The 10,071-nt window shown below is 52.6% G+C and overlaps 1 long non-coding RNA gene across 1 annotated transcript in view; it reads right to left on the bottom strand.

Moving 5' to 3' along the window:
• The window catches only part of LOC106893915, an 11,000-nt gene extending 5,271 nt beyond the window's left edge, over positions 1–5,729 (bottom strand). The window contains exon 1 of the long non-coding RNA XR_001413199.1: positions 5,397–5,729. This is a non-coding gene — a long non-coding RNA (uncharacterized LOC106893915). The remainder of the gene's footprint in view (positions 1–5,396) is intronic.
• Between the last annotated feature and the right edge of the window lie 4,342 nt (positions 5,730–10,071).

Here is a 10,071-nt window from a genome sequence, read left to right as displayed (position 1 = left end):
TGAGGTTCCAAGTGAGGGGATCTCCTGTGATCCTGCTTTGTGCCCATCCTGCTCCATCGCTGGTGTGGTCCCACTCAGAGGAAAGCATTGAGCATGAGAAGGGACCCTGGCCAAGCCCCCTGGCCTGGCTCCAGGGAGGTTTGTAGGTATCTGACAGAAGTGAAACGCGTGAGTGGACGTGGCGAGAAGCTGGCAGGGAAGGGAAAGCAGATCTGAGAGTAAAAAAGGCCACGTTAGGGAAGGCAGCTGTGGACCAGACCGTGGAGCTGCACGGCTTCACACCAGCTCTGCCCATCCTGCTGGTGTATACGTGTGCTGGAGGCGAACGGAGACCCAGGGATCTCAGCTGGCCTCATCCTCCCCTGCAAACTCCTCTACCTGCAACCCAACTTTAGTCTGGAGAAGAGAAGGCTGAGGGGAGACCTTATCAATGCCTACAAGTATCTCAAGGGAGGGTTGAAGGAGGAGGGAGCCAGACTCTTTTCAGTGGTTCCCAGTGAGAGGACGAGGGGCAACGGGCACAAGTTGGAACATAAGAGGTTCCACTCAAATATGAGGAGAAACTTCTTTGGGGAGAGGGTGACAGAGCCCTGGAAGAGGCTGCCCAGGGAGGGTGTGGAGTCCCCTTCCTTGGAGATTTTCAAGACCCGCCTGGATGCTCCTGAGTAACATGCTCTAGCTCTAGGCAATCCTGCTTCAGCAGGGGAGTTGGACTAGATGATCTCTATGGTCCCTTCCAACTCTAAAATTCAGTGAAATTCAGTGAAATTCAGTGAAACTGCCAACAGCAATCCCGGGCGAGGGAGGAGGTGACATGCCCACCCCGCGGAGCATGGTGAGAGAAAGCCCCTTCCAAGCATTGCACACAATTCTCCGAGAGGTGAGCCAGGAAAGCGGGAGCTCGGTGCCGTTGGCAGGACCACGGCCATGGCCGGGGTGAGCTCCTGCCCGCCGGGAATCCCTGCCTGGCTCTCCCTCCCCAACATCACCGCCGAGCCTCGGCACCAGCAGACGCGGCTCCGGCGCCGGGAGACGAGGCCAGCTCCTCCCAGCTCAGCTGGAGCCTCCACCATCACAACCTCTTCTGTCAGCTGCCTTTTATAGGGCTATAAAACCACAAGTTGGTGTACGAGTCTGTCAGACCTTGGCCGGGCATCAGCCTCTGCCACCTCCATCGCCACCTCCCCGGCTCCTGCGGTCCCTGCTCCCTCCACCATCTCCATCTCCAAAAACCACCACCTGAGCTCCAGTAGTCCTCAGATGGACAAGTGGACATGGAAGGACGGTCTGGCAGCGGTGCCAGCTCAGATGGATGCGCCCAAGCAAAACACAGTCCGAGCAAGGCAGTGAAATGCCCTTTCTTTGGAGCCTCCCCATCCTAATAACGCTCGGTGGCCAAAATAACCCTTGCACCCTCAGCATGGGGCACCCACCCACCCACCAAACCCCCCCTGGCACCCACTGCCACAGCCCCTGGTGGCAGTGGGGAGCGGGCAGCCGTGCCACACGCCATTATCAGACACCACTAATAACGTGTGCACTTGTAATGCTGGGCCCGGCGACAAGAATAACATGAAATAACACTGCACCCACCCACTGAGAACACCGAGTGTGTCACACTCCTCTGTGTCATGTGTTTAAAAATATCTCCACTGACGGCCTTTTTTTTTTTTTTTCTTCTTTCTTCCTTTTTTTCCCCCTTTTCTTTTCCTATTTATTTATATTTTTTTGAACGCCTGACTTGGCCAGGTGGAAAAAGTTTGCATCAGAGCCAGAGCAGAGGATGGTGACGGGTGTCTGCTTGTTTTACGTTAAATGGGAGGGGGAAAAAAAAAAAAAAAAACTCTTGTACAACATTCACTCCTTCACTGATGAGTTCTAGTCCTAACTTTCAGAATACCACTTAGTTTTAGACAAACCTGTTTCACTTCAGGCTTCATGAGGTTCGGGAGGGGGAAAAAAAAAAAAAAAAAAAGGAAAAAAAAAAGAAAAAGTTTGCAATTACATGTTCTCTGCGGAGAGGTGTGGCCATTGGCACGGAGGGAGCTCTCAGCCTAAACCGCACAGACAGATGCTCAGGGAGGTGGCTTTCGTGGGCAGTGGAAATACACAAACAGGGGCAGGCTGCAGCTGAGATTTTATGGGAGTGAAGGGATTAGAAGCTAATTGAAAGGCTGGGGAAGAATTTGGTCCTCCTGAGGGCTTCCGCTTTGTGTTAAGTCGCTTTGCCCAAAGCTGGGGAAGAAGTTGGCAGCGCTCGGGTCCCGTCGGGAGCCACGGGGACTCGCTGCGGCTCAGGGTCCTGTTGGAGAGGGACCGGTGGCTGTGGCCATCCCCAGCAGCAGGTCCCCCATCACAGGGCAAAGCTGTCCCAACATCCACTAGCCAAAACCAGCTGGTGGGGTTTTGGGGGTCTATACCCTGTATAAATACTTTTCCTACCCCTTCAGTGACTGTGATTTTTTTTCCCCCCACAAAATACGTGTTGAGGTTCCATTTAAATCATCAATACCCATAGTTAGCTTTCCATCCAAAGCATCCCCAAATGGAGGCACCTGGGAGTGAGGCGTATTTGGAGAACAGCCAAAAGCAAACAAGTCAAAGAACGGGTCAAATCGCAGGCGCAAGGGGAATTTTGCCAGCTGAGAGTCAGGGCTTTAAGGCAAGGCTGAAGGAATTGGCAGGCTGGCAAATAATGGAGTAGAGGAGAGAGAAAAAAAAGCCCAACTTTTTGGTAAAGTAGGGCTGAATCCCTCTATGTTACTCTTGTCTGGCCTATCAGCTTTGCCAAAATGACTTTAACTTAAATCAAGGACAACTGCCTTCTAAGAGGCACCCCCTTACACTGCAGATGGGATGAGATGGAACCACGTGTGCAGCTGGAGCAGGATTCACTTTTTTTCCCTTCAAATTCCTGGTGCCCCCCCAGGGATAACTGTTCCCTTCTTACCTATAAGAGGCACCCCCTTACACTGCAGATGGGACGAGATGGAACCACGTGTGGCTGGAGCAGGATTCACTTCTTTTCCCTTCAAATTCCTGGTGCCCCCCCGGGCAAACAGTTCCCTTCTTACCTAGCGTTGAGTGGCTTGTGTTTCTAGATGTTGTTTTTAATTGTCTTTTATAAACCTGCCCAGAATTAGCCACACATTTTTTTGCCTTTTCCTTTTGCACAGGTTTCCAGATTCCCAGAAATTTGGGACTTTTCCCCTTCCCAACCCCCCAATCTCATGCTTCAGCTGTTTGGGCTTCGCCCCATCACACAATCAATTCCTGCAGACGTGCATCTCCCAAGCACAGGAAAGTCCTTTCTGCTCCTGATGCTCTTGATGCCCATCACAAGAAATCCTACTGGAAATTAATGGCTGAGGCAGTCCAGCTTAAAGTATTACATTATGCTATGTTAGAATGTTACGTTTTGAGGTTTGTTGGGTTGTTTGGGTTTTTTTAAATCAGATAAAAGCAGAGCCATACAACAACCATCCAGAAGCGCTTCAGTGATGCTGACGTACCCATGGCACTACACAGGGTGTGCCAAGCCATGGGAGGTAGGATATGGCCATAGCTGCTGGCAGAAAACTCATCCTTGAACCCATCAGAGCTGTGGCTGGACCCTTCTCCACCAGAACACTTCAGCTGACAAAGCTGACACCACTCGGTCTTGCCCAACGAGGCGTAAAAAAGCATCGAGAGCCGGACAGTGCTGTTTCTGTCATCTCCTCAGCCTAATTTAATCGTTCAGAAAAAAAATAGGTTTTGAGCTATTTTTGATTCTTTTTCCAGGATGGGAAAAGGATAAAAACAATGCAATGGGAGGCCCCGAGCTTAAAAATCTCTCCCCTTAATTTTTTTTCCCTTCTTGCTTTCTTCCACCCCAGCCAGCTGAGACACCAAAGCAAATTGCTGGCCTCACGCGCGGCCGCTGCAGGGTAGGAAAAAAAGCAATCGAGCGGTACCTCCAATTGCCATGTTGTGGCTTTGGGGAGGCTCGGCTGCCGAGCTAATTTGGTGCAGTTTCCTGTTTTTCTAGAGCAGATAGAAGGAGAGAAGGGAGACACAGCTGATGTGAGCTGCTCCAGCTCGTGGGCTCCTGGGCTGAAGAGCTCAGAGCAGCAGCTGAGAGCCCCCTGGTTAACACCAAGCCCGAAGCAGCCTGGCTGCTGAGAGACAACTGATGCACAAACTACCAGCTGGCTCTTGCGACTGGAAGCCAGGGGATGGGGTTTGATTCGATTGCTTGGCAGCAGTTTGGTTTTGGAGCAGGGACCGTGGTGGATCAACCAGCTCTTGAGTTTGCACAAACCCCTTCCAGCCCCAAATGGTCATTGCTGAGGTCCCTCAGGCTCCAGCACCATCGAGTCTACAGTGTTAAGCCTCATCCGTGAGCTGTTTGCTCTCCATCCATCATTATTCTCCAAATACAACAATCACACAAGTATCTAAACTCCTTAAAGTTTCTGCAAAACACACACAAAACCAAGTGTGTACTCATATAAATATGCATGTACACACACTACATACACAGACACTCATGTTAAGAATGTATAATACATACGTATGTTGAATACACTGTAAAGACAGTGATTTCCAGCGTGCAACTCTATTTTAAGGAGCCAACTAATCAAGTGTAACACTCGAGCCTCAGACAGGCATCACAGGCTCGTCCCAGACTCAGCGACAGCGACTCTCCCAAGATCTGCCCCCCCAAGATCTCTGAATCAAGGAAATGCCATTTATAAACAAGCTTCTTTCGGGGAGCCTGCCTAAAGGGGCCTCTCTCAAATACCTGCCCCCCTTCACCCGGCGCATCTGTGCAAATAAATAGGAGCTGCTTCAAGCAGCAGCCGGCCCTTCCGCGCTGCTCACGCCTCATCAGCAACAGCCAGAGCAGCACATGCCCCAGCCCAGATGTGTTTGAACATCTGCCGGCCCCATAGGAAGGGCACAGAACTGCCCAGGCCGGTCCCTGGCGTGGACAACGATGGATGGATGGATCCGAAAAAAAACCACATTTCATCATCAGTGCCGGGGATGGATTCCACCAGGGCCAGTTGGTCCCATCAGCAGCACAACACCCACCGCCCCGGATCGTGTGACGCCGCGGCCAGCGACTTCAAAAAGGGACAGGATTATTGTCTAATTGGATTTCTGGTCTCAATTAAGGCAGAAGGGAAACCAAATGTGAAGCTGACATGGAAAGCTTCAAACATCTGTAACAACAAGTGGCTAATTTACAACGTACCCACCTAGAAGCATGCAGGCAGGACACAGACCTTCCCCCCGAGGTGACCAGGGACTCACCTGCTCCTAAATGAGCCCGTGGACACGTCAGATCACTAAGGACCAGATATGATAAAATGTCACCTCCCTTCCACGCAGCATCACGGGGACAGTACCTGGAGGAGCGGGTTCAGGAGGTGATCTCTGACTCCTTCCTCCTGCCAGACACGGGCTCTGCAGCAGGAGACACACGGGATGGAAGGGGCAGCACCCCTGCAGCTCGTTGGAGAAACCTCAGGAAACTCAAATGGGTTTCACCTTGAAATCAAACAGAGATTAGGGCCTAACAAGCAGCTAAAGCAAAGTAATGGCCGGGGCCACATGTTGCGGATCAGATGCCATGTGAGGCTAATTATTGCAGCCCAGAGGTTAGAATGGCTGCTCAAGCATTTCCACATGGGCTTGGAGAGCCAGCCCTGGCAGCACCAAAAAATGAACGAGTGAGTCAGTAGAAGGTACCACCAGCTGATGGGCAAAGGTCCCACTGTGCTGCAGGGAGAGGAAAGCCTGGGCAGGGGGGAGCCCAGGCACCCCCTGAAACCAAAGCAGCTACTGGTGTGGCCGTGCCACCCCGTGCCTCCCCAGCACCAGCCATCAGAGGACCCCGGAGACCTGTAGGCTAAAGCCAGGCTCATCCTGCTCCTTTGTATTGCTGAGTGCACAGGACACGTGTCCCCATCCCTCCCCTTCCAGCACAGGGGATGGGAGGAGATGGGAATGGGACATGTCCCAAATCACCCAGTTAACTGGCACTGGGCTCTGCCGACCAAACCACCACTGATGGCACAACTTGCACCAGACAGCATCCACTGAGAGGCAAAGGGCTTCCTTATGGTGGCTACAAATCCAAGAGCAACCTATAGCTTTCAAAATCTGGGAAATAAACCCTGGGAATAGCCAGGCTTCCCACTCCAACTCTCCCTCTGCTGGCTTTGGGGCTGTGGCCACCATGCACCCCTCGCCCCCGGGACCCCCGGCACAGCCCAGGGACCACAGAGCCCCTTGTCCCACACACCACCAACAGCCTTGTCAACCCACCCGAGGATGGGTCTGCTCCATCAGGGCCACCCTGACCCTTCAGGCCAGGCTCTTCCAACGCAGAAGCATCCTCTGCATCCCCACAGCAGCCTATAGCAGTTTTTCCTTCCCTGTGCTCCAAAGGGCATTGTGCCCGGAGCCAGGGGACGAGCCCATGTCTCCTTCCCAAAGGAAGAGGCTCCAGGAGCCCGGCGCTCGCTCTGCCAGGGCTGCCGTCCCCTCCCGAGAGCAGGAGGTTTGCACAGCACCCACATTTCCCTTCAGGGCTCCCGATTACACTGTTTAACTATCTCTTGCCAGCTGATACAAAATTTGGGTTGATGAATTTGCGTGGCACGTTTACATACCCATAGGGGCAAATTCCAGGTGGTGAATGCAGCTGGGATGCAGGAACCCCCGTGGCTCCACACAGCCCCTCTCCTAACTGGGCATCACAGGACTGAGGGCCGTGCTCCCGGGGAGGGAGTCGAAATTACATTCAAGTTTGGGGTGACAAACTCCTCCATCACACTGCACTGATGCCATGGAAAAAAAAAAACATGATGTGTTTTTCCCCCCCTCAAGCCCATGTCTCCTTCCCAAAGGAAGAGGCTCCAGGAGCCCGGCGCTCGCTCTGCCAGGGCTGCCGTCCCCTCCCGAGAGCAGGAGGTTTGCACAGCACCCACATTTCCCTTCAGGGCTCCCGATTACACTGTTTAACTATCTCTTGCCAGCTGATACAAAATTTGGGTTGATGAATTTGCGTGGCACGTTTACATACCCATAGGGGCAAATTCCAGGTGGTGAATGCAGCTGGGATGCAGGAACCCCCGTGGCTCCACACAGCCCCTCTCCTAACTGGGCATCACAGGACTGAGGGCCGTGCTCCCGGGGAGGGAGTCGAAATTACATTCAAGTTTGGGGTGACAAACTCCTCCATCACACTGCACTGATGCCATGGAAAAAAAAAAACATGATGTGTTTTTCCCCCCCTGCAAAAGAAGGCCTGTTTCTCGCTGAGCCATTCTCCAGCATCCTCAGAGACCATGTTAAAGTTTGGGGTGACAAACTCCTCCATCGCACTGCACTGATGCCATGGAAAAAAAAAAAAACATAATGTTTTCCCCCCCCCCGCAAAAGAAGGCCTGTTTCTCGCTGAGCCATTCTCCAGCATCCTCAGAGCCTACGATAAAGTTTGGGGTGATGAACTCCTCCATCGCACTGTGCACCGTGCTGATGCCACAGAAAAATGCATGATGGGGTTTTTTTCAACCCCAAAAAAATAAAAAAAAAGGCCTTTTTCTTGCCGGGCCATTCTCCAGCATCCTGAGAGCCGCCGGACTGCGGTGCCGTGGCCGAGGGGGTGCGGGGGCTCCGCAGCGGGGGGCAGCCCGGCCGCGGCACGCCGCTCAACCGCCTCTTATTTCTGACACGGGTTATAATGATGGGCTGCAGCCACGGAGGAACTCCCAGCAATTTCCACCCCTCGAGCAGACACAGGTTTTCAGCACCGGCTATTTTTGCCGCCCACAAGTATTTTCATTCAGCTGGTTCAGGACGGGGGCTGGATGCTGAGTGGGCGCGAGCGGCTCTCGCTCCATCTAAATCCAAGGGAGATGCTGCCGGTCTCACCCACACGGCGTGAGATTATTGCCTGGCCCTCTTCCAGAGGGGCTTCCAAGCTGGTTTTTCCTTTCTGCTGAGCAATCTGGAATTCGGCTTCCCTCCGTGCAGCGTTTTCCTCGGCGGCAGACGTGGGGACAGAGGGTTGGGCGCAGGGATTTTAACGCCGCTGGAAGAGAGCCCCGGGTTTTGGAGAGCATCAGCAGCAGGATTGAGGAACAAAACCCCAGTGGTCACCTCCTATAGCCAGGCAAAAAAAAATAAATAAAATGAAATCTCACAGAGATGGCACAAACAGCAAACAGAGTGGAAAGAACAAATGCTTAGGAGAAAAAAAAATAAAAATAAAACAAACCACAAGGGCTGTGATCAAAGTGGTTGTAGAAAATGGGTGCAGTTTAAGCGTGTGATTCAGAGAGTCTTGTCTGAGTGTCAGAGGTTCAATACTATTGCCTCCAATTTAAATCATTTTTTAAAGAAGTGCAAAAGAAAGGTGATGAAAGGGCCCTAACGTTGTTCCCTGGTCGGAAAAACACAGCCCACTTGTGCACTGTGGTAAAGTTTTGCATTTTGGCTAGACATCGCGTGCAGGGCTGTGCTGGAGCCTCTGCTTATTTTTAAAAGTTGAAGTCACTGGTGATCCATGGAGGGAGAAAAGGCTTTTTCCTTTGAGGAAGATGCCGTAGGAGCAGCATCTTCCGGAGGAAAGGAGCACAGCTGCTCCTGGGGGCTCTGGGGGGGCCGTTGCACACATTGTGTGCCTCCTGGTCCAACAACGCATGGGTGAAGACCAGACCTTGGACTGCCACCTCCTCCTGCTCACTGGCCAAGGCCTGCCATAGATCATTGGATGGTTTGGGTTGGAAGGGACCTTCAAAGATCATCTTAGTCCAACCTGCCCTGGGCAGGAACACCTTCCACTAGACCAGGCTGCTCAAAGACCTGTCCTACCTGACCTTGAACACCTCCAGGGATGGGACACCCACAACTTCTCTGGGCAACCTGGGCCAGCATCTCGCCATGCTCCTCGTGAAATATTTCTTCCTTATATCCCATCTAAATCAGATCATAACTGTGCTCCTCTCTCTACCTCTGCTTTGGAGGACATCACAACTGCTCCCAGGTGGACAGTGGTGGGCAGAGGGTTCTCCTCCAGCGTGGAGAGCTGCAGCTCAGCCATGCACATCCATGCTGGGATGGGGATGCCTGGCCACATGGCACAGCTCTCACAGGACCCTGCGTTTGGATAAAATCATTGAGTGGCAAAGTTACCCTCCTCCCTGGGCATGCAGGAGCCAAGCGACCCTGAACGTCACCCTGAGAGGCACCAGCAGCAGGTTTTGATGTACCCACCCTGGCTCCCGGCCTCGCCCGGGATTCCTGGTAGGGAAGGCTGAACCCTGCATGTTTTCCAAGATAAATACACTGGGCTTTAGGAGGTTTACTCTATGAAGGCCCTTTGCTGTGGCCCGTCTGCTCTGACCAGACACTGGAAGTGCTGCAGCACCTCACACCAGCCCACCATGAGCATCATCCTCCGTAGCGTGGTCCTCCCTGGGGTCCAGGACCACACAGCACCCTCCCCACGGGGAGAGGATGGAGAGCCGCCCCACTGCAGGATCCAGGGGGATCGTGGGGGTGATGCTGGGGTTCACCTGGCAGGACCTGAGGTCCCACATCAGCCCCTGCAGCCCCCCATGGAGTTCCTTCCCCAACAGCGCGGTGCCCCAGCCCCACAGAACCCCATCGCCGGGACAGGTGTCCTCAGACAACACCAGAGGGAACAGCCACTTCACTGATGGAAACTGCTTTGCACTCACATTAAAAAAGAATAAAAAATATTGGTGAGAAGAAACACGTTTGGGTTTTTTTCCTGCATTATTCATGCACCAAGACATCTCATGCACCAAGCAGGGTTTGATAGCCTCACCTGAGAATGGACCACTCCTGTCCCTGCACAGAATCGTAGATTTTAAGCTCAGCATGAGCTATTATTATCATCCATCTCCTTTGTAACCCAGGCCAGAGACTTTCACTGCTGTACCAAAACAATAACTCCGGGTGAAGCCTGCCAAAAAACTTCTAAGTGGATGTTGTCTCTGTATTTTAAAGAAGGAGAAAAATGCACAATAAACACCTTTTGTTACAACA

The sequence above is a fragment of the Calidris pugnax genome, unplaced genomic scaffold, assembly GCF_001431845.1.
Source record: "Calidris pugnax isolate Ruff unplaced genomic scaffold, ASM143184v1 scaffold206, whole genome shotgun sequence".
Lineage (NCBI taxonomy): Eukaryota > Metazoa > Chordata > Aves > Charadriiformes > Scolopacidae > Calidris > Calidris pugnax.
The sequence above is the reverse complement of the archived record's forward strand: the minus strand, read 5'-3'. Positions and strand labels throughout refer to the sequence as shown.